Source organism: Phocoena phocoena, chromosome 8, assembly GCF_963924675.1.
Source record: "Phocoena phocoena chromosome 8, mPhoPho1.1, whole genome shotgun sequence".
NCBI classification, from domain to species: domain Eukaryota; kingdom Metazoa; phylum Chordata; class Mammalia; order Artiodactyla; family Phocoenidae; genus Phocoena; species Phocoena phocoena.
In genome coordinates, this window is record NC_089226.1 from 55,694,131 (window position 1) to 55,716,259 (window position 22,129).

The 22,129-nt window shown below is 38.6% G+C and overlaps 1 protein-coding gene across 1 annotated transcript in view; it reads right to left on the reverse strand.

The window, feature by feature from the left end:
• The window catches only part of ACER3 (alkaline ceramidase 3), a 187,911-nt gene that overhangs the window by 18,464 nt on the left and 147,318 nt on the right, over positions 1–22,129 (reverse strand). The gene's annotated exons all lie outside the window — the stretch shown is intronic.

Genomic DNA, 22,129 nt, shown 5'->3' on the forward strand with positions numbered 1-22,129 from the left:
CTCCCCCTTGGCAACCATAAGTCTGTTCTCTATGTCTTATGAGCCTGCTTCTGTTTTGTAGATAGGTTCATTTCAATGATTATTTTTAATGTCTTTGATTCTTTTTCAAATCTGTAATTTCATTTTTAATAATCTCCTGTTCCTTTGTCATATTTTAATTTTCTCTATTTTTTCATTAAATATTTAAAAAATAGTTACTTTATATTTCAGCATCTGATTTGCAGGGGTTATTTCTGCTGCTCTGTTTCTCCTGACTTTTGCTTATGGTAGCTTATTTCCTACTCTGGTTTTAGAATTATTGATTGTGTGCATATGTTTGAGCGCCAATCTGTGGAAATCTTGAGGGGCCTACATTAAGGTATATTTCTTTGAAGTTAATTTGCTTTTGCTTCTCTTAGATACATTGGGACTCTATGAAAGGTGGATCAGTTTGAGTTAATTTTACATCTTGAGGTTTCTCAGACAATGAAGGTTATGTACATTTGAATCTCAAACATGTGTGAAGGCATACTAGTGATTATAGATTCTCAGGGAAGTAATATTTCCTACCTAAAACTGAGGCTGAAAGACAAGTTGCCTTGTCATCTTCTGTTACTGAAGGGCAAATTTTTTTCTAGCCCAGGCTTCCACTGACAGTATCTCTATGATGGTCCTGACTTTATGTGTACATGTGTGTGTGGTGGTGGAGAGGGAGTTCCAATTGCTCATCTTAAACATGCCCTAAGCTTTGTCTTCTATCTACCTTCAATCTCAAACCTAAAGTTCTGATTTCCTGGTATCTGCAAATGCCTTCAAGTTGATCATGATTTGTCATGATCATTTGTCAGTCTAGTCTTCAGCTCCACCTTTGGAGTTAATGCTTTGGAATTTTCTTTACATTCTTTTGAGCTCAGCTATGCATTTAAAAGAACATCTATTGTATTTTATCCAGAATTTCTAGATGTTTTGTTACAGGAGAGATTTTCACATATCTTGTCAGACATAATAAAAGAAACAGAAGTTTCAGAGTTTCAGTTTGATTTAAAAAATCTTTACTGATAAGCACTATTCTGAGTTCCAGGAGTTATCAAGATAACTAAGACTTCAAGAAAACTTACAATCCAGTTGGGCAAAGAGATAATAATGAACAGTACAAAATGATCACAAAACAGAGATATAAGAAAGAAGCTGTGGTAAAGCAGATGGAAGAAGACGTTTTTATTTCATAGGATCTCCATTTTATATAGGTCCATCATTTATTTCTAAAAGTACTGGTACCCTATCTATCAGACTTGAATTTAAGGCAAGAACTGTGTTTTATATGCTTCTTTACATTTCCCTAAGGTGCCTAGACTAAAAACTGGAGACTTCTGCTTCTGGGAAGATGAAACGAACATAATCTTCCCTATTTTTCCCACTAAGTACAATTTAAAACCTTGAACATTATATATAAAAAACATAAGAAGACTCTGAAAGGTGGAGAGAAGGAGGCAGACTGGTTCAGGACTTTGGGACCCGAGTAATGCTACTGTGATAAATTCCATATGTTTTCTTGTTGCCTCAGACACCTGAGAGTTGGAACTGAAGAAGCTAGTAAACCAGAAACACCACTAGGCACAGACAAAAAACAGCCCAACAAAAGCCTGCTCTCTCTCCAAAGAATCAGGAAAAAGGCAGTCTAGCAAGACAGAAAACTTACACAATAACCACTCTACAGCCAAACAATACAGAAAAAACTGTGGCCTCACCCCCATCCATTCTCAAAGCCTGAGTGGGAAGCCTAGACTTCATTCCTCATCAGGCCCTAAGAAGGTGCCCTAACCTCCTGCCACAGTAATGTCAAGCAGGGAGGGGCTGGATCTTTCCCCACCCAGCAGTAACAAGCTCTCCACTTCCTGCAGTGTCAGTGGAGACCACATGGAGAGCCTGAACTTCCATCTTCATGTGGTAATAACGAGGTGGTATGAGAGTAGACCTACTGGGGAGTCAGAATTTCTACCACTGACCAGAGGTAACAAGGTCATACCACTGAGCTGTCAGTGGAGGCCACATGGTGAGAAATAATTAAGCACTCTTGCCCTTCCCAGGCAGGGTGGTATCAGGAAGGCCTAGTAGAGAGTGGAAATTCCTACCCCAGCTCAGCAGTAATGAGGAGCTCTTTCCCCCATTTGTGTGCCAAGAGATGGCAAGGAAGAACCTGGACTCCTACCAGTACCTGGCAATAATGAGGTGGCACTCAGGGACCTGTGGGACTATAAGGAAGATCTAGCATCCATGTTATTGGTGTCCCAGAAGGAGAGGAAAAAGAGGGCAGGAATGAAAAAGTACTTCATGAAATAATGGCTGAAAACTTTCAAAGCTGGCATACACACACACAACGAACACAAACAAACAACAACACTATAACCCACAGATTCAAGAAGCTAAATCTACGTCAAACAGGTTAAAACCAAAGAAATCCACATCAAGACACAACACAGGCAAATTTATGAAAACTAAAGACAAGGGAAAAATGTTGAAAAGCAGTAAGAGAAACAATACTTTACCCTACACCATATGCAAAAAACAATCTGAATGACAGATTTCTCATCAGAAAACTTGAAGGCCAGAAGGATGTGGCACATTTTTCAAGTTTTAAAAGAAAAGAACTGTCAACCTGGAGTTCTATATCCAGTGAAAATATTCTTCAGGAATGAAACAGAAATCAAGACATTCTCAGATGAAGGAAAACTAACAGGATATGTTGCCAGCTCTACCCTAAGAGAATGGCTAAGGAAGTTTTCAAAACAGAAAGGAAATGATGAAAGAAGAAATCTTGGAATGTTAGGCAGGAAGAAAGAGAAATGGAAAGAGTAAAAATTTGGTTAGATTATAATACATTTTACTTCTCTTGAGTTTCCAAAGTATGATTTATGATTGGGGTAAAAATCAAAATACTATCTGATGTGGTTATAAATGCCTGCAGAGAAAATACTTAAGATAATTATATTTTAAATGGGGCAGGAAAAAGGCAGTGTTACAGGTTGAAGTGTTTTCCCTCAAAAAAGATATGTTGAAGTCCCAATCTCCAGTATCTTAGAATGTGCCCTTATTTGGAAATAGGGTCATTGAAGATATAACTAGTTAAGATAAGGTCATGCTGTAGTGGAATGGGCTCCTAATCCAATATGGCTCAAATTCTTGTAAGAAGACAGCCACGTGAAGACACAGAGACACAGGGAGAACACCATGTCATGACAAAGGCAGAGAATGGAATTATGCAGATAAGAGTCAAGGAATGCCAAAGATTGCCAGCAAACAACCAGAACCTAGAAGGAGGTGAGGATGAATCCCCCTACAGGTTTCAGAGGAAGCATGGCCCTACTGACACCTTGATTTTGGACTTCTAGCCTCCAGAACAACGAATTTCAGTTATTTTAAGCTATCCAGCTTGTGGTGTTTTGTTATAGCTGCCCTAGGAAACAAATATAGGTATGTAAAGGGAAGGTAAGATTTCTGCACTTCACTGGAACTGGTAAAATGTTAACACCATTAGACTGTGATGTTATGTATGAAACCGAGCAGGGCCCTGTGGGGTTCCCAGGCATGGAGGCCTGCTTTGTCTCCAGCCTCCATGACCTTCACTGAGTTCTAAAGGGCAGATTCCAACAGTTGCTAATCAAGGGAAGAGCAGCCAAGAAACCACCTGAGGCAAGATTAAAGGGACCAGAGAAGCTCATCAAGATTAGGAGACCACCTGAGACAAGATGAAGGGAGTGCAAGCGCTGCACACACCCTAATCTTGTCAGCAACCCCACCCTTGAACTATTGCTATAAAACCCCTCATCAAATCCTCCCAGGTTGGGACACATAGTTTTCCAGGGCAGGAGCCCGCTGTGTCTCCCTCTGCCTGGGAAAGCAATATAGCTATTCTTTTCTACTTCACCCAAAACTCTGTCTCTGATATTTGACTTGGCACCAGTGTACACAGGGTGAGATTTTGGCATCATGTATATATAATGTAATACTAAAAACAATCACTAAAAAAACAATACAAGGAGAAAGACTCACAAACACTAGAGATATATTAAAATGGAATTCTAAAAAATGTTCAAGTAACTCACAGGGAGGCAGGAAAAAGAAAATATAGAACAAACAGAAAGCAAAACATAAAATAGTAGAATTAATCCTTAATATAAAAATTATGTTAATATAAATGATCTAAATAAACCAATTAAAAGAGACTGGAAAAGTGGATTCAAAATCATGACCCAAGTGTATGATATCCAAAAGGAAACTCAATTCAAATATACCAATACAGGCAGGCACGTTGAAAGCAAGAGTATGAAAAAGTGTATCATGCAAACATTAATCAAAAGAAATCTATGTTGATATGGCTATATTAATGAGAGATGAAGTGGACTTCAGACCAAAGAAAATGACCAGAGACAGAGAAGGACATTACATGATAACAAAAGGGACAATCCACCAAAAAGACATAGGAATTCTAAATGTCTATGCATCAAACAAGAGAACTGCAAAATAGGGTAGATGACCGAATGAAGCAAAAATTGATAGAATGAATGAGAAATAGATAAATCCACAAGTATATTTGGAGACTTCAACACCCCCCTCTCAACTGATGGAACAACTACCCAGAAAATCAACAAGGATATAAAAAAACTCAAAGACACCGTTGTGCAGCAAATGGTTAATTCATTGGGTTGGGCTGTGCAAATACTGTACATCCCACAGAAAGGATTGGCCCTTGACTGGTTCCTGGGAGATAATGCCTAATTCCTTCAAATATCCTGTTCTATAAGAGTGTCTTTTTATACCTGACACCTAGGGCCACACCATAAAGTTTACACTAATAATGTGACTAACAGTAAATGCCTGTTTTTTTGTTTGTTTCTTTGCTTAGGGTGCTGGGCCACGCTGTATCAGTTTAACCTCAGGTTAAATGTAACCATGAGTATAACATTTTTTCTGAGCTTTGTGAGTCTTTCTAGAAAATCTTTGAACCTGAGTGTGGTCTTGGAAATCCCTGACACAACCATCAAACAACATGATCTAATAGACATTTATGGAAAAGTTCCTCCAGCATCAGCTGAATACGTATTCTTTTCAAGCACACATATGGAACATATGCCAAGAAAGGCCATATCCTGGTCTCCCAAGAAAACTACAGGTCCAGACGGTTTCTGTGTAGAATTTTTACCCAACATTTAAAGAAGAATTAACACCAACTCTATGCAATTTCTTCCAGAAAATAGAAGGAAAAGGTAACATTTCCCAATTGATTTTATGAAGCTAATATTACCCTGAAATCAAAATCAGACAAAGACAGTACAAAAATAAAACTATAAACCAATATCTATCTTGAATATAGATGTAAAAATCCTTAACAAAATATTAACAAGTATCATTCAGCAATATATAAAGATTTTTACACCGTGACTGAGTAGGGTTCATTCAGAATACACAGTTGGTTCAGTATTTGAAAATTAATTGGTGTAATACACCATACTAAAAGGAAAAATATCAAATCAAGTGATATGAAAAAAGCATCTGACAAAATTCAGCACAATTCAGGATAAAGACTCTCAGAAAATTAGGCATAGAGAGTAACTTCTTCAACTTGATAAAAAGCATCTATAAAATCTATACAGATAACATTGTACTTAATGGTAAAAGACTGAATACTTTTCCCCTAAGACTGGGAACAATGCAAGGATAGCTGCTCTCACCACTGTTATTCAACACAGTCCTAGAAGTTCTAGTCAGGGCAATAAGGCAAAAGAAGAAATTAAAAGCACATACATTATAAAGGATGATATAAACCACTGTCTCTACTTGCAGCAAATCTCAAGGAATCTACAAAAGTCTCCTGGAACTATTAAGTTCAGCAAGGTGGCAGAATACAAGGTAAACAAAAAGAAAATCAATCGTATTTTTTTTTCTTTTTAAAATTTAAGCTAATATTTACTGACTGCCTCCTATGCTCTGGGTATTCTTCATAGAGCTGAAAATGCTCTGCATGAATTACTACATTTAAACCTCATAAGAACCCCACAAAGTAGGCATTAATTTTTTTTAACATTTTCAATATTTTTTATATTGCTTACACAATGAATTGATGATATCTTGACATACTGGTTATATATAATAGGATTAAAATAAATTTCACTGATTTCTTTTTATTTTTTTCTTTTCCATTATAGTTTATTATAAGATACTGTTTCCTGTGCTATACAGTAGGACCTTGTTGTTATCTATTTTATATGTACTAGTTTGTATCTGCTAATCCCAAACTCCTAATTTATCCCTCTGGTATCCCTTTGGTAACAATAAGTTTGTATTCTATGTGAATCTCTTTCTATTTTGAAAAAAAGTTCAGAGACTTCCCTGGTGGCGCAGTGGTTAAGAATCCCCCTGCCAATGCAAGGAACACAGGTTCGATCCTTGGTCTGGGAAGATCCCACATGCCACGGAGCAACTAAGTCCGTGCGCCACAACTACCGAGCCTGCGCTCTAGAGCCTGCGAGCCACAACTACTAAAGCCCAAGTGCCTAGAGCCCGTGCTCTGCAACAAGAGAGGCCACCACAATGAGAAGCCCATGTACTGCAGCGAAGAGTAGCCCCTGCTCACTGCAACTAGAGAAGACCCAATGCAGCCAAAGATAAAATTAAATTTAAAAAAAGAAGTTCATTTGTGTCATACTTTAGATTCCACATATAAGTGATATCATATGATATTTGTCTTTCTCTGCTTGACTTACTTTACTCAGTATGATAATCTCTAGGTCTATCCATGTTGCTGCAAATGGCGTTATTTCATTCTTTTTTATGGTTGTATAATATCCCACTATATACACACATACACACATATCACATCTTCTTTCTCCATTCATCCATCAATTCTCTAGATATATGCCCAGGAGTGGGATTGCTGGATCCTATGGTAACTCAATTTTTAGTTTTTTAAGGAACTTCCATGCTGTTTTCCACAGTGGCTGCTCCAATTTACATTCCCACCAACAGTGTAAGAGGGTTTCCTTTTCTCCAAATCCTCTCCAGAATTTATTATTTGTAGACTTTTTAATGATGGCCATTCTGACTGGTGTGGGGTGATACCTCATTGTAGTTTTGATCTGCATTTCTCTAACAATTAGCAATATTGAGCATCTTTTCGTGTCTTACTGGCCATCTGGATGTCTTCTTTAGAGAAATACCTATTTAGGTTTTCTGGCCATTTTTTGATTGGGTTGTTTGTTTTTTTTTGTTATTAGTTTGTTTTTTTGTTATTGAATTATATAAGCTGTTTGTATATTTTGGAAATTGAGCCTTTGTTGGTTGCATCATTTGAAAATATCTTCTCCCAGTCCATAGGTTGTCTTTTTGCTTTGTTTATGGTTTCCTTTGCTGTGCAAATGCTTTTAAGTTTGATTAGGTCACATTTATTTATCTTTGCTTTTATTTCTGTTGCCTTGGGAGACTGACCTAAGAAAACATTGGTATGATTTATGTCAGAGAATGTTTTGCCTATCTTGTTTTCTAGGAGTTTATGGTATCATGTCTTATAATTAAGTCCTTAATCCATTTTGAGTTTATTTTTGTGTATGGTGTGAGGGAGGGTTCTAACTTCATTGATTTACATGTGGCTGTCCAACTTTCCCAGTGTCACTTGCTGAAGGGACTTTCTTTTCTCCATTGTGTATTCTTGCCTCATTTCTCAAAGATTAATTGATCATAGGTATGTGGTTTTATTTCTGGGCTCTCTATTCCGTTCTACTGATCCATGTCTGTTATTGTGCCAACACAATGCTGTTTTGATTACTGTACATTTGCATCAATACTATTGTCTGAAGTCTGGAAGGGTTATGTCTCCAGCTTTGTTCTTTTTCCTCAGGATTGCTTTAGCAATTCTGGGTCTTTTATGGTTCCACGTAAATTTTAGGAATATTTGTTCTAGCTCTGTGAAAAATGTCATGGGTAGTTTGATAGGGATCACATTAAATCTGTAGATTGTTTTGGGTATTGTGGCCATTTTAACAATATTAATTATTCCAATCCAAGAGCATGGGATATCATTCCATTTCTTTGAATCATCTTCAGTTTCCTTTATCAACGTTTTATAGTTGTCAGCATATAAAGTCTTTGACCTCCTTGGTAAAGTTTATTTGTAAATATATATATATATATATATATATATATATATATATATATATATATATATATATATATATATATATATATATTTGATGTTATTTTAAAAGGGACTGTTATTTTACTTTCCCTTTCTGATAATTCATTGTTAGTGTAAAGAAATGTATGTTAATCTTGTAGCCTGTTACCTTGCTTAATTTGTTTATCAGTTCGAGTGGCTTTTGTGTGGAATCTTTAGGGTTTTCTAGATATAGTATCATATCATCTGCATATAATGACAATTTTACCTCTTCCCTTCCAATTTGGATACCTTTTCTTTCTTTTTCTTGTCTGATTGCTGTGGCTAGGACTTTCAATACTATGTTGAATAGAGTGGTGAGAGTGGGCAACCCTGTCTTGTTCCAAATTTTAGTGGGAAGGCTTTCAGCTTTTTACCATTGAGTATTATATTGACTGTATATTTGTCATAAATAGCTTTTATTATGTTGAAATATGTTTTCTCTATACCCACTTTGGGGAGAGTTTTTATCATGAATGGATGTTGAATTTTATCAAATACTTTTTCTGCATCTATTGAGGTCATTTTTGTCTTTTCTTTTGTTGATGTGGTGTATCACATTGATAGATTTCCCTATGTTGAACCATCCTTGGGACCCTGGGATGAATTCACCTTGATAATGGTGTCTGATCCTTTTTATGTGTTGCTGGATTTGGTTTGCTAATATTTTGTTGAGGAGTTTTGCATTTATGTTCATCAGTGCTACTGGCCTGTAATTTTTTTTTGGTAGTATCTTTGTCTGGTTTTGGTATTGGGGTGATGGTGGCTTCATAGAGTGACTTTGGGAGTCTTCTTTCCTCTTCAATCTTTCAGAAGACTTTAAGAAGGATTAGTATAAGTTCATCTTTGTATGATTGGTAGAGTTCCCTAGTGAAGCCATCTGGTCCTGGACTTCTGTTTGCAGGGAGGTGTTTTTTTGTTTTTGTTTGTTTTTGTTTTTACAGATTCTATTTCACTTCTAGTTATAAGTCTGTTCAAATTATCTATTTCTTCTTGATTCAGTTTTAGTGGGCTGTATGTTTCTAGAAACTTATCCATTTCTTCTAGGTTGTCCAATTTGTTGGGATATAATTGTTCATAGTATTCTCTTATGAGTTTTTGTATTTCTGTGGAGGTATCAGATATTATTTCTCCTCCTTTGTTTCTTATTTTGTTTATATGGGACCTCTTCTTGGTGAGCCTGGCCAGAGGTTTGTCAACTGTGTTTATCCTTTCAAAAAACCAGCTCTGGGTTTTACTGATTTTTCTCTATTTTTTTTTTAAATCTCTCTCTTTTTTTTTTTTTTTACTTCCTGTCTGATCTTTATTATTTCCTTCCTTCTGCTAACTTTAGCTTTCGTTTGTTCTTCTTTTTCTAAATCTTTTAGGTGGTAGGTTAGGTTGTTTGAGATTTTTCTTATTTTTTGAGGAAAGCCTATATTCCTATGAACCTCCTTCTTAGGATTACTTTTGCTGCATCCCATAGATTTTGTATGGTTGTGTTTTCATTGTCATTTGTCTCAAGGTATTTTTTAATTTCTTCTTTGATTTCAAGTTGACTGCTGGTTTTTTAATAGCATATTGTTTAGTAATGATTCTTTTGTTTCTCTTTCTATGGTTCATTGCTAGTTTCACGCTGTTGTAGTCAGAAAATATGCTTGAAATTATTTCTGTTCTCTTAAATTTGTTGAGGCTTGTTCTGTGTCCTAGTATGTGGTCTATCCTTGAGAATGTTCCATGTGCACTTGAAAAGAATGCGTATTTTGGGTTTTTTGGATGTAATGTCATAGTATCAAAATTAAAATATCAATTAAGTCTAACTTTTCTAATGTATCATTTAGGATCTCTGTTGCCTTATTGATTTTCTGTCTGGAAGATCTGTCCACTGATGTTAGTGGGGTGTTAAAGTCTCCTACTATTATTGTATCCCCATCAATTTCTCCCTTTATGTCTGTTAGTATTTGTTTTATATATTTGGGTGCTTCTATATTAGGTGCATATATGATGATAAGTGTAAAATCCTCTTCCTGTATTGATCCTTTTATCATTATATAGTGTCCTTCTTTATCTTTCTTTATAACATTTGCTTTAAAGTCTATTTTGTCTGATGAGTACTGGAAGTCTCACTTTCTTGTCATTTCCATTTGCATGAAATATCTTTTTCCATCCGCTCACTTTTCAATCTATGTGTAGGCAGCACATTGTAGGCTCTTGTTTTGTTATCCAGTCTGCCACTCTATGTCTTTTGATTGGAGCATTTAGTCCATTGATATTTAAGGTAATTATCGATATATATGTATTTATTGCCATTTTAAACCTTGTTTCCCAGTGGATTTTGTATTTCTTGTTTGTTCCTTTCTTTTTCTGTTTTTTGTTTTGTAGTTTGAAGTTTTTCTTTTGCACTATGCTTGAGTTCTCCACTTTTTGGTTTTTGTGAATCAACTATATGTTTTTGATTTGTGGTTACCCTGTTTTTCAAGTATGATAACCCATTACTATAACTACTTGCTTTAGACTGGTAGTCATATAGGCTCAAACACACCCTAAAAAAAAACCCCTACAATTTCTTACTCCCCTCCCTGACATTTTATGATTTTGATGTCCTCTCTAACATCTTCACGTTTATACATTGGCTGTTCATCATAGTTACCATTGCTTGCACACACAAAAGTTTTTTTTAATCTACGTACTGCCTTATTTAAGGGATTTATTTTCTAATTGTGATTTTTCTCTTTCCTATAGATTTTTTTTTTTTTTTTTTTTTTTTGCGGTACGCGGGCCTCTCACTGCTGTGGCCTCTCCCATTGCGGAGCACAGGCTCCGGATGTGCAGGCTCAGCGGCCATGGCTCACGGGCCCAGCCACTCTGTGGCATGTGGGATCTTCCCGGACCGGGGCACAAACCCGTGTCCCCTGCATCGGCAGGTGGACTCTCAACCACTGCGCCACCAGGGAAGCCCTCCTATAGATTCTTGCTTCTTTTCTATTGATTTATGTATGTATTTAATTATGCTACACTGTGCAGTTTGCAGGATCTTAGTTCTCTGACCAGGGATTGAACCTGGACCCCGGCAGTAAAAGTGCTAAGTCCTAACCACTGGACTGCCAAGGAATTCCCTACTTCTTTTCTATTTAGAAAAGACCTTTCAATATTTCTTTTAGGTTAGGTTTAGTATTGCTATATTCTTTTAGTTTTTGCTTGTCTGAGAAATTCTTTATCCTTCTATTCTAGATAATAATCCTGCTGTGTAGAGGATCCCAGATTGCAGGCTTTTTATTTTCAGGACTTTGAATATATATTGCCACTCCCTTCTGGCCTGCAATGTTTCTGTAGAGAAATCAGCTAATACACTTATGGGGGTTCCCTTGTAACTAACTCTTTGTTTTTCTCTTGCTGCCTTTAGAATCTTCTCTTTCTCTTTATCTTTTGCCATTTTACTTATAACACGTCTTGGTGTAGGTCTGTTCAGGTTCATCTTGTCAGGGCTTCCTGTATCTGGATATCTGTTTCCTTCTTTACGTTTAGGAAGTTTTCAGTCATAATTTCTTCAAATATACTTTCAATCCTCTGTTCTCTTTCTTCTCCTTCTGGGATTCCTACTATGCATAGATTGGCTCACTTTATTTATCCAATAGGTCTCATATATTGCTTTGATTTTTTTTCATTTGTCTTTCCGTCTGCTCTTCTGATTGGGTGATTTCCATTATTCTATCTTTCAAATCACTTATTCGTTCTTCTGCATTATTTAGTTTTCTATTTATTGCTTTCAGCTTGGCTTTCATCTCAGCAAATGAGTTTTCTAGTTTTAACTGGCTCCTCTTAATAGTTTCTAGTTCCATGTTATAGTGATCTGTATTTCTGGTCAATAGCCTTTCTTAATTCCTTCAGTATTTTTATTACCTCCTTTTTGAACTCGGGATCTAGTAGACTGGAGAGGTCTGTTTCATTGTTCTTTCAGGGGATTTCTCCCATTCTTTTTTTTTTTTTTTGTGGTACGCAGGCCTCTCACTGTTGTGCCCTCTCCCGTTGCAGAGCACAGGCTCCAGACACGCAGGCTCAGCGACCATGGCTCACGGGCCTAGCTGCTCCACGGCATGTGGGATCTTCCCGGACCGGGACACAAACCCGTGTCCCCTGCATCGGCAGGCAGACTCTCAACCATTGCACCACCAGGGAAGCCCTCTCCCATTCTTTTAATTGGGACTATTTCCTCTGGTTCTTTTTATTTATATTTCTTTGACTCTATGAATTTAGGAGAAACAGTTATCTACTGTGGTCTTTAAGGGCTGTTTGTATGTGGAAACATTCCTGTGGAGCCTGCGTGAGTCTAATATTTTTGGTGTGAGGGCTGTTTTTAGTATGGATGCCTGCTGTCTCTTTCCTTAGCATGTGCTGGCCATTATCCCCTTGACAGTGGGTGTGACTTGTGTTGTGAAGACCAGAGCCCGTACTGGATATTGCGTGGGGCCTCCTCTTTGCTCTGTGGCTGTCACAGCCCTGTCACGGGCAGGATCTGCTCTCCCCAGCTGTTGGAGTAGAAGCCCCCAAATCCATTTCTTAAGTGCAGTGTTGGGTAGGTGGAACTGGAGCACTTCCACTGGAAGAGGATCCACTAAGTATTCCTCCGCAGGAGCTGTCCACCAGAAAGTGAGCTCTGTGGTGTCACCTGTCACCGGTTGTGCGCGCTCACAAAGTACACTGTGCTTGGTACGGCCTTCGGCCCCGTCTCAGTCAAGGGAATGCAGGCAATCGGCCTGAATGTCCCTCAGCTGCTGTGATCACAAAGCTGCTGGCACAGATCTGCCAAAGTCAGACACAGGGACCTGCCATGGGAGCTATGGAATCAGCACAGACCCTGGCCTGCCTCTGTGTGCATATGCCCGCAAAGCCAACAGGTGCTAAATCTGGACCCACCCCAGGCTCAGGAGCACCAGTAGTCCACTGAGATGGCCAGAAGGCACTGAGCTAATAAAGGTACCAGTGTTGTAAATCCATCAGTCACAAAGCTGCAAGCCCAGATTTCAGCCCTGCCTCTGGGTGTGGGCAACTGCCAGGACTTGCAAGCTCCCAGAGCTTGTAGAGGTGGAGTTGTGCCTGCTGTGAGCAATGAGGAAAATGAGGCTGCTGTGGCGGGGTCCCTTCCCTCCCTTTGCGTGTGCCTTAACAATGGGGATTCTATGGCATACCTGGGCTCAGTTCTGCCCATACCCCAAGTTGTGCCCTGGGCCACACTCCAGTCTCTTCGGGCTGTCTCCGCAGAGCCAACACCAGTCCTCTCCTGAGGTTTGTCCTCTGAAGCCCGAATTTCAGCACCCAGCCCCTGTACAGACCAGCAGATGCATGTCTCAGGCTGGGGAATGCACCAAGGTGGCCATGACTGTGCTGGTCTCTCTCCGTTCCGCCTGCCACAAGCCAGTTGCTGCACTCTCCTCTGAACCTCTGACGCTCCCTTTCTGTCCTGGCTGATCTTCCAGCCACGGACGGGGTTCCCGGGGTGAGGGAACCTCTCCTGTTTCATAGCACCCTCCCAGGGTGTAGGTCGAACACCAATTCCTTTTTTTTTTTTCTCTTTCATCCTGCCCAGTTACATGGTGATCTTTCTTGCGGCTCTTGTTGTATGAGATCTTTTGCCAGTGTTCAGTAGTTATTCTGTGAGAACTGTTTCACATGTAGGTGTATTTTTTATGTATTTGTGGGAGGAGGTGAGCTCCATGTCCTTCTATTTTGCCATCTTGATCTCTCTGGTACCATTATTAATATGCTGTGTTTCTACATAATAGCAATAAAAGTGTGGACACCAAAATTTAAAAATACAATACCATTTACAATTGCTTAAAAAGAAAATCAAAGCTTTAGTTCGCTTCCTTCTCAGTACCAAGTCAGTGGTTTTCCTAGCAGAAGTCTCCGGAGATTGATTCAAGATGGCAGAGTAGAAGGACATGCTCTCACTCCCTCTGGTGAGAACACCAGAACCACAACTAACTGCTGAACAATCATTGAAAGGAAGACACTGGAACTCACCAAAAAAGATACCCCACATCAAAAGACAAAGGAGAAGCCACAATGAGATGGTGGGAGGGGCACAGTCACAATAAAATCAAATCCTGTAACTGCTGGGTGGGTGACTCAAAAACTGGAGAACACATACCACAAAAGTCCACCCACTGGAGTGAAGGTTCCGAGCCCCACGTCAGGCTTCTGAACCTGGGGGTCCGGCAACGGGTGGAGGAATCCCTACAGAATCAGACTTTGAAGGTTAGCGGGATTTGATTGGAGGACTTCGACAGGACTGGGGGTAACAGAGACTCCACTCTTGGAAGGCACACACAAAGTAGCGTGCACATCAGGACACAGGGGAAGGAGCAGTAACCCCATAAAGACTGAACGAGACCTACCTGCTAGTGTTGGAGGGTCTCCTGCAGAGGTGGGGGGTGGCTCTGTCTCACCGAGAGGACAAGGACACTGGAAGCAGAAGTTCTGGGAAGTACTCCTTAGCGTGAGCCCTCCCAGAGTCCGCCATTAGCCCCACCAAAGAGTCTAGGTAGGCTCCAGGGTTGGGTCACCTCAGGCCAAACAACCAACAGGGAGGGGACCCAGCCCCACCTATCAGCAGACAAGCCGATTAAAGTTTTACTGAGCTCTGCCCACCAGAGCAACAGCCAGCTCTACCCACCTCCAGTCCCTCCCATCAGGAAACTTGCACAAGCCTCTTAGATAGCCTCATCCACCAGAGGGCAGACAGCAGAAGCAAGAACTACAATCCTGCAGCCTGTGGAACAAAAATAAAGTTCACAGAAAGTTAGAAAAGATGGAAAGGCAGACGGCTATGTACCAAATGAAGGAACAAGATAAAACCCCAGAAAAACAACTAAATGAGGTGGAGATAGGCAACCTTCCAGAAAAAGAATTCAGAATGGTGATAGTGAAGATGATCCAGGACCTCGGAAAAAGGATGGAGGTAAAGATCGAGATGATGTAAAAAATGTTTAACAAAGATCTAGAAGAATTAAAGAACAAACAAACAGAGATGAACAATACACTAACTGAAATGAAAAATACACTAGAAGGAATCAATAGCAGAATAGCTGAGGCAGAAGAACAGATAAGTGACCTGGAAGACAGAATGGTAGAATTCACTGCTGTGGAACAGAATAAAGAAAAAAGAATGAAAAAAAATGAACACAGCCTAAGAGACCTCTGGGACAACATGAAACACAACAATGTGTTTATAGGGGTCCCAGAAGGACAAGAGAGAGAGAAAGGACCTGAGAAAATACTTGAAGAGATTATTGTCAAAAACTTCCCTAACATGGGAAAGGAAATAGCCACTGAAGTCCAGGAAGCACAGAGAGTCCCATACAGGATAAACCCAAGGAGAAACACACTGAGACACACCGTAATCAAATTGGCAAAAATGAAACACAAAGAAAAATTACTGAAAGCAGCTAGGGAAAAATGACAAATAACATACAAGGGAACCCCCATAAGGTTAACAGCTGATTTCTCAGCAGAAACTTTACACGCCAGAAGGGAGTGGCATGATATAATTAAAGTGATGAAAGGGAAGAACCTACAACCAAGATTACTCTACCCAGCAAGGATGTCATTCAGATTCCATGGAGAAATCAAAAGCTTTACAGACAAGCAAAAGCTAAGAGAATTCAGCACCACAAAACCAGCTCTCCAACAAATGCTAAAGGAACTTCTCTAAGTGCGAAACACAAGACAAGAAAAGGACCTACAAAAATAAACCCAAAACAATTAAGAAAATGGTCATAGGAACATACATATCAATAATTACCTTAAACATGAATGGATTAAATGCTCCAACCAAAAGACGCAGGCTTGCTGAACGAATACAAAAACAAGACCCATATATATGCTGTCTACAAGAGATCCACTTCAGACCTAGGAACACATACAGACTGAAAGTGAGGGGATGGAAAAAGATATTCCATGCAAATGGAAAGCAAAAGAAAGCTGGAGTAGCAATTCTCATATCAGAGAAAATAGACTTTAAAATAAAGACTATTAGAAGAGACAAAGCAGGACACTACATAATGATCAAGGGATCGATCCAAGGAGATATAACAATTGTAAATATTTATGCACCCAACACAGGAGCACCTCAATACATAAGGTAACTGCTAACAGCTATAAAAGAGGAAATTGACAGTAACACAATAATAGTGGGGGACTTTAACACCTCACTTAGACCAATGGACAGAATACCCAAACAGAAAATTAATAAGGAAACACATGCGTTAAATGACACAACAGACCAGATAGATTTAACTGATATTTATGGGACATTCCAACCAAAAACAGCAGATTACACTTTCTTCTCAAGTGCGCACAGAACATTCTGCAGGATACATCACATCTTCGGTCACAAATCAAGCCATAGTAAATTTAAGAAAATTGAAATCGTATCAAGCATCTTTTCTGACCACAACACTATGAGATTAGAAATCAATTACCAGGGACAAAACATAAAAAACAGAAACACATGGAGGCTAAACAGTACGTTACTAAATAAGCAAGAGATCACTGAAGAAAACAAAGCGGAAATCAAAAAATGCCTAGAGACAAATGACAATGAAAACACGATGATCCAAAACCTATGGGATGTGGCAAAAGCAGTTCTAAGAGTGAAGTTTATAGCTATACAAGCCTACCTCAAAAAAAGAGAAAAATCTCAAATAAACAATCTAAACTTACACCTAAAGGAACTAGAGAAAGAAGAACAAACAAAACCCAAAGTTAGCAGAAGGAAAAAAAACATGAAGATCAGAGCAGAAATAAATGAAATAGAAACAAAGAAAACAATAGCAAAGATCAATAAAACTAAACGTTGGTTCTTTGAGAAGATAAACAAAATTGATAAACCATTAGCCAGACTCATCAACAAAAAGAGGGAGAGAACTCAAATCAATAAAATTAGAAATGAAAAGAGGAAAAGTTACAACAGACACAGCAGAAATACAAAGCATCCTAAGAGACTACTACAAGCAACTCTATGCCAATAAAATGGACAACCTGGAAGAAATGGAAAAATTCTTAGAAAGGTATAGACTTTCAAGACTGCACAAGGAAAAAATAGAAAATATTAACAGACCAATCACAAATAGTGAAATTGAAACTATGATTAAAAATCTTTCAACAAACAAAATCCAGGACCAGATGGTTTCACAAGTGAATTCTATCAAACACTGAGAGAAGAGCTAGCACCCATCCTTCTCAAACTTCCAAAAAATTTCAGAGGAAGGAACACTCCCAAACTCATTCTATGAGGCCACCATCACCTGGATACCAAAACCAGACAAAGATGTCACAAAAAAAGAAAATTACAGACCAATATCACTGATGAATATAGATGCAAAAATCCTCAACAAAACACGAGCAAACAGAATCCAACAGCACATTAAAAGGATCATACACCATGATCAAGTGGGATTTATCCCAGGGATGCAAGGATTCTTCATTATAGGCAAATCAATCAATGTGATACACCATATTAACAAATTGAAGAAGAAAACCATATGATCATCTCAATAGATGTAGAAAAATATTTTGACAAAATTCAACACCCATTTATGATAAAAACTCTCCAGAAAGTGGGCATAGAGGGAACCTACCTCAACATAATAAAGGCCATATACGACAAACCCACAGCAAACATCATTATCAATGGTGAAAAACTGAAAGCATTTCCTCTAAGATCAGGAATAAGACAAGGTTGCCCACTCTCGCCACTATTATTCAATGTAGTTTTGGAAGTCCTAACCACGGCAATCAGAGAAGAAAAAGAAATAAAACGAATACAAACTGGAAAAGAAGAAATAAAACTGTCACTGTTTGCAGATGACATGACACTATATAGAGAGAATCCTAAAGATGCCACCAGAAAACTACTAGAGCTAATCAATGAATTTGGTAACGTTGCAGGATACAAAATTAAGGCACAGAAATCTCTTGCATTCCTATACACTAATAATGAAGAATCTGAAAGAGAAATTAAGGAAATACTCCCATTTACCATTGCAACAAAAAGAATAAAACATCTAGGAATAAACCTACCTAGGGAGACAAAAGACCTGTATGCAGAAAACTATAAGACACTGATGAAAGAAATTAAAGATGATACCAACAAATGGAGAAATATACCATGTTCTTGGATTGGAAGAACCAATATTATTGTGAAAATGATCCTACTACCCAAAACAATCTACAGATTCAATGCAATCCCTATCAAATTACCAATGGCATTTTTTACAGAACTAGAACAAAAAAATCTTAAAATTTGTATGCAGACACAAAAGACCCCGAATAGCCAAAGCAGTCTTGAGGGAAAAAAACAGAGCTGGAGGAATCAGATTCCCTGACTTCAGACTATACTACAAAGCTACAGTAATCAAGACAATATGGTACTTGCACAAAAACAGAAATATAGATCAATGGAACAAGATATAAAGCCCAGAGATAAACCCACGCACCTATGGTCAGCTAATCTATGACAAAGGAGGCAAGGATATACAATGGAGAAAAGACAGTCTCTTCAATAAGTGGTGCTGGGAAAACTGGACAGCTACATGTAAAAGAATGACATTAGAACACTCCCTAAAACCATACACAAAAATAAACTCAAAATGGATTAGAGACCTAAGTGTAAGACCGGACACTATAAAACTCTTAGAGGAAAACACAGGAAGAACACTCTTTGACAGAAATCACAGCAAGACCTTTTTTGATCCTCCTCCTAGAGTAATGGAAATAAAAACAAAAATAAACAAATGGGACCTGATGAAACTTAAAACTTTTACACAGCAAAGGAAACCATCAACAAGACGAAAAGACAACCCTCAAAATGGGAGAAAATATTTGCAGACGAATCAACGGACAAAGGAGTAATCTCCAAAATACATAAACAGCTCATGCAGCTCAAAATTAAAAAAAGCCAAATAACCCAAGCCAAAAATGGGCAGAAGACCTAAAGAGACATTTCTCCAAAGAAGACATACAGATGGCCAAGAAGCACATGAAAAGCTGCTCAACATCACTAATTATTAGAGAAATGCAAATCAAAACTACAATGAGGTATCACCTCACACCAGTTAGAATGGGCATCATCAGAAAATCTACAAATAACAAATCCTGGAGAGGGTGTGAAGAAAAGGGAACCCTCTTACACTGTTGGTGGGAATGTAAATTGATACAGCCACTATGGAGAACAGTATGGAGGTTCCTTAAAAAACTAAAAATAGAATTACCATATGACCCAGCAATCCCACTACTGGGCATATACCCAGAGGAAACCATAATTCAAAAAGACACGTGCACCCCAATGTTCACTGCAGCACTATTTACAATAGCCAGGTCATGGAAGTAACCTAAATGCCCATTGACAGACAAATGGATAAAGAAGATGTGGTACATATATACAATGAAATATTATTCAGCCATAAAAAGGAACGAAATTGGGTCATTTATAGAGATGTGGGTAGATCTAGAGACTGTCATACAGAGTGAAGTAAGTCAGAAAGAGAAAAGCAAATATCATATATTAATGCATATATGTGGAACCTAGAAAAATGGTACAGATGAACTGGTTTGCAGGGCAGAAATTGAAACACAGATGTGGAGAACAAATGTATGGACACCAAGAGGATTGGTGAGGCTGGGTGAGTATATGCAGACCCTTTAAAGCAATACTACGTGCTACTCCCCGGCGGGGTGGTGGGGGTGGTGGTGTGATGAATTGGGAGATTGGGATTGACGTGTATACACTGATGTGTATAAAATAGATGACTAATAAGAACCTGCCGTATAAAAAATTAAATTAAATTAAAAAATTAAAAAGAAGAAAATCAGAACTCCAAAATGCTATTGGAAGAAATCAAAGATGATCTAAATAAATGGAGAGACACACAAGACACACAGTGTTCATAGACTGGAAGACTCAACATAGTAAAGATGTCAATTCTTCACAAATTGATATGCAGGTTTAATGCAATTCCTATCAAAATAGCAATAAGATTTTAAATATAGACAGAATTATTCTAAAATTTATACATAAAGCCAAAGGAACCCAAACAGCAAAAACAGTTTTGAAAAAGAAGTGAGAGGAAACAATCTATATGATTTGAAGAGGTATTTTATAGGTAGAGTAATCAATTATCAGGGAGTAGGACCAGTAGAGGGATAGACACCTAAATGAATGCAACAGAATAAAAAACCTCAAAAATACATCCACACAAATATACCCAAATAATTTTTGAGAAAGGTGCAAAAGCAATTCAGTGAAGAAACAGCCTTTTCAACCAGTGGTCCTGGAGTAGTTGGACCTCTGTAGGTTAAAAAATGGACCTCAACCTACTCCTTACCCCTTACATAAAAATTAACTCAAAATAAATCATAAATTTAAATGTAAAACTATACAAAACTTTTGGTAAAAAATGGGAAAACCTAGGGTTAGGCATTGAGTCCTTAGCCTGGATGCCCAAGCACGATACGTAAAAGGAAAGTTGATAAACTGACTTCATCAAAATTAAAAAGCTTTTCTCTGTGAAAGGCCCCGTGAACAGCATGAAAGACAAGGTACAGACTGTGAGAAAGTATTTGTGAGCCACATATTTGATGAAGAGTATCTAGAATATGTAAAGAATGCTCAAAACTCAAATAAAAAGAAGAGAAACAATCCCATTAGAAAATGGGCAAAGACATGAACAGATGTTTCACCAAAGAGGATACACAGATGGTAAATAAGCACATGAAAATATGTTCAACATCATTAGCCACTAGGGAAACAAGAATTAAAACCACAATGAGGGCTTCCCTGGTGGCGCAGTGGTTGCGAGTCCGCCTGCCAATGCAGGGGACACGGGTTCGTGCCCCGGTCCGGAAGATCCCACGTGCTGCGGAGCGGCTGGGCCCGTGAGCCATGGCCGCTGAGCCTGCGCGCCCGGAGCCTGTGCTCCGTAGCAGGAGAGGCCACAACAGTGAGAGGCCCGCGTACCGCAAAAAAAAAAAAAGAAAAAGAAAAAAAAAAAACAAAACCACAATGAGATATCAGTACATATCTGTAAGAATGACTAAAATAAAAAATAGTGACAACACCAAATGTTGGCAAGGATGCAGAGAAACTGGGTCACACATACACTGCTGGTGGGAATGTAAAATGGTAGAGCCACTCTGGAAAACAGTTTGGAAGTTGGGCTTTCCTGGTGGTGCAGTGGTTGAGAATCCGCCTGCCAATGCAGGGGACACGGGTTCGAGCCCTGGTCTGGGAAGATCCCACATGCCACAGAGCAACTAAGCCCGTGCACCACAACTACTGAGCCTGTGCTCTAGAGCCTGCAAGCCACAACTACCGAAGCCTGTGTGCCCTAGAGCCCATGCTCCACAAGAGATGCCACCGCAATGAGAAGTCCGCATACCGCAATGAAGAGTAGCCCCCGCTCGCCACAACTAGAGAAAGCCCACGTGCAGCAACGAAGACCCAACGCAGCCAAAAATAAATTAATTTAAAAAGAAAAACAGTCTGAAAGTTTTAAAAAGAATTAAACATATGATTATCATACAACCTAGAAATTCCACTCTGGGCATTTATTCCAGAGAAATGAAAACTTATATTCACATAAAAACCTGTAAACAAATATTCACAGCAGCTTTATTCGTAATAGTAAAAAACTAGAAATAAAAAACTGGAAATCCAGATGTTATTCAACAGGTGAATGATTAAACTGTGGTACATCCATATCACGGAATACTACTCACAACAGAAAGGGTGACCTACTGATACACTCAACAACTTGTATTAATCTCCAGTGAATTATGCTGAGTGCAAAAGGCCAATCCCAACGGTTATATATACTGTGTGATTCCACTTATATAACACTCTGAAAAATTGGAGAAATGAAGGGCAGATTAGTAGTTGCTAGGGGTTAAGCATAGGGGGTAAGGAAA